This window comes from Octopus sinensis, unplaced genomic scaffold, assembly GCF_006345805.1.
Source record: "Octopus sinensis unplaced genomic scaffold, ASM634580v1 Contig16902, whole genome shotgun sequence".
In the NCBI taxonomy this organism is placed as follows: Eukaryota; Metazoa; Mollusca; class Cephalopoda; order Octopoda; family Octopodidae; genus Octopus; species Octopus sinensis.
The window spans coordinates 77,501-80,308 of NW_021834662.1; positions in this window are offsets into that span (position 1 = coordinate 77,501).

The following is a 2,808-nucleotide window of genomic DNA, read 5'->3' on the forward strand; positions in this document are numbered from 1 at the left end:
AGTGCTCCTGTTATTGATAGCTTTATCTCGTTCGAGTTTCACCCTTCAAAAATGATTATTTCACGTTCGAAGTTTCTAAGTTCTTATGACGTCAGCAATACACGCACACACGTACACACACACGAAAGTGTTTGTGAAAAATTACTTAATACAATTTTTAAGTATAAAAAGGGGTTTTAAAAGTTTTTAAAAACGTTATAAAATCATTTATCTGGATAACCTTTTTTGGAAGAAATTTGTTTCCTAGGAAAAAAAAAACTTCTTCCAGAAAAGGTTAGTAACATTCTGATTAAAGATTTTATAACATAAAAAACCAAAAAAATTTTAAACAACCAGCTTTATATGTGTGTATATGTGTGAGGATGATCCGGTTCTTGACTGAAGATTAAAGGCTTCGAATGACCCGTCCGTTTTTGTATCGTCTATTTGAATGTTTTGCGTTCTTGTCCCATTTTGTATATATATAAATATATATATATATATATATATCCTTAAATCCTTAAAAATGTTTTAACCCGAAGGCCGCGGCCATGCTGGGGCACCACCGCTGAATGAGCTACACTAATATGTGAATCCACCTCTGATACGTGGCACTTGATCAACAAGGGAGTTCGATGCTGCTGCCCGCATCTGTGTTTCCTACCGTGAGGTAGGTTCATCTGGGACTCCCGACAAGAAGAGATCCAATTTAGTTTTAAAGAAACCTACATCCACACCATGCAAGTCTCTCAGGCATTTAGGGAGGATGTTAAAGAGCTGTGGTCCTCTGAAACCCAAGCTGTCGCAGTATCTGGTCCTGTATTTTGATGGTGATGTTGGAATCTTTGGCACCATGCAGTGGCGCCCCGTTCTGCGGTTGGGGTAACTTTGAATGCCAAATTTTGGGACAAGACCTTCCAGGATTTTCCAGATGTATATCACCGCATATCTCTCCCGCCTCCGCTCTAGGGAGAAGAGGATTAATACTTTCAGTCTTTCCCAGTAGCTGATATTTTTCATTGAGAGGATTTTCTTTGTGTAGCTTCTCTGAATTGCTTCGAGTTCTGCTGTTAGTTTTATATTGTGTGGTGACCATAGTCGGGAGCAGTAGTCCAAGCGGCTGAAGACGAATGTTTTCCATAGGACCATCAGTGTCTCCTTCTCTCTTGTTCTGAAAGTTCGGAGAATCCATCAAGCTAGCCGTCTGCATTTTATCACCAGATTAGTAATATGCACTTGGAAAGATGCATCATTGCTCATGTCAGTGCCTAGGTCACGCACTGATTTTGACTCAGGGATTGCAATTCTTCCTGGGCCAGTGTATCCAGTCTGCACGTCGTTTATCTTTGTGTGCCGGTAGCGCAGGGCCTGGAGCTTACCTGCATTAAACTGCATGTTGTTGTCCTCCGCCCACCTGTATATTTTATCCAACTCCTGTTGCAGATGCGCAATATTTTCAGGGTTTTGTATTGTGTGGGAGACTTTTGTGTCATCTACATAGCTAGTAAGAGTGGCCACCGTAGCAACTGAAGGCATGTCAGAAAGGGCCGCCACTATGAACAGCAGTGGCAGATCATACCATGGTCGACTTTATCAAAGGCTTTTGCAAAGTCGAGATATATTACATCCACATTTGAGCCATTTAGTAGCTGTTTTAACACCCAGTCATAGTGTTGCAGGAGCTGTGTTAGGCAGCTTCTACCTGGTCGAAATCCATGCTAGGTGTCAGACAGCAAGGAACATGATTAGTTTCTTGCGGACTATTCGTTCCATGACTTTGCTGATGTGTGAGGTCAGAGAGATAGGCCTATAATTTTTAGCATCTGCTCTGCTACCTCCCTTATGGATAGGGCATATTACCCCCTCTTTCAATTTGACTGGGAGCTTACCACTTGCAAGAAAGCTCTGAAAAAGAAGCTGTAGCGGTTTTGCAAGGGCTCGTTTGCACGATTTGAGAAGGATCGCTGGAAATCCATCAGGTCCAGCAGCTGAGTTTGTGTCAATCTCATCTATGGCTAGTGTGACATCATCATCTTCAATGTTGATGTACTCAATTCGCTTCGAAGTTTCGGCCAGTTAAGCAGTTGTCGGACTGCAGTCAAACGATGTCTAAACTGACTGAAACTTCGAAGTCACTGTCAATAACTTAACCCATCAGATTCATGCAAAATTGCCTTTATTATAACTCATCATAAAAACAAGCATTGACATATGTGTGTGTATATATATATGTACATATATGCATGCATATATGTATATATGTATATATATGTATGTATATATATATATGTGTGTGCGCGCGTGTATATATATATAAATATATATATATTGCAACAAGTCATAAGAGGCGGCAATATGACGTAATGTTCGTTTGTCCTAACAAGCATAATTGTTGGTATCCCATTAGTTAAAATTACTGGCCATATACGAATTCTAAACCTCCGTCAAAGAAATCTTTCACGAAATACGGCTCATAGAATTCGGATATGAGCAGTTATAAAAACCCTGCTTTTGGGGAAATTAATAAGTGTTCGTAGGATGTTACTAAACTCCACGACACTCACTCATTGAGATATTGGCTATTTTTTTTATGCCATGTCTATGATAAAAATCCAACAAGAATTTGAATTGTAAACTCTTGTAGTTAGTATGAAGGATTAGCTAGTGTGAATTTTAAATCGTAATTCTCTACGACAAAATGACTTTACTTTCCAATTGTACTATAAATGCTAAATGTACATAAATAAACTAATGTAGTAATTATTTTGTCTTTCTTCACGTTCTTCAGCTTGTTAATGAAATTTATTTCTGCAATTATGAAACTGTGTA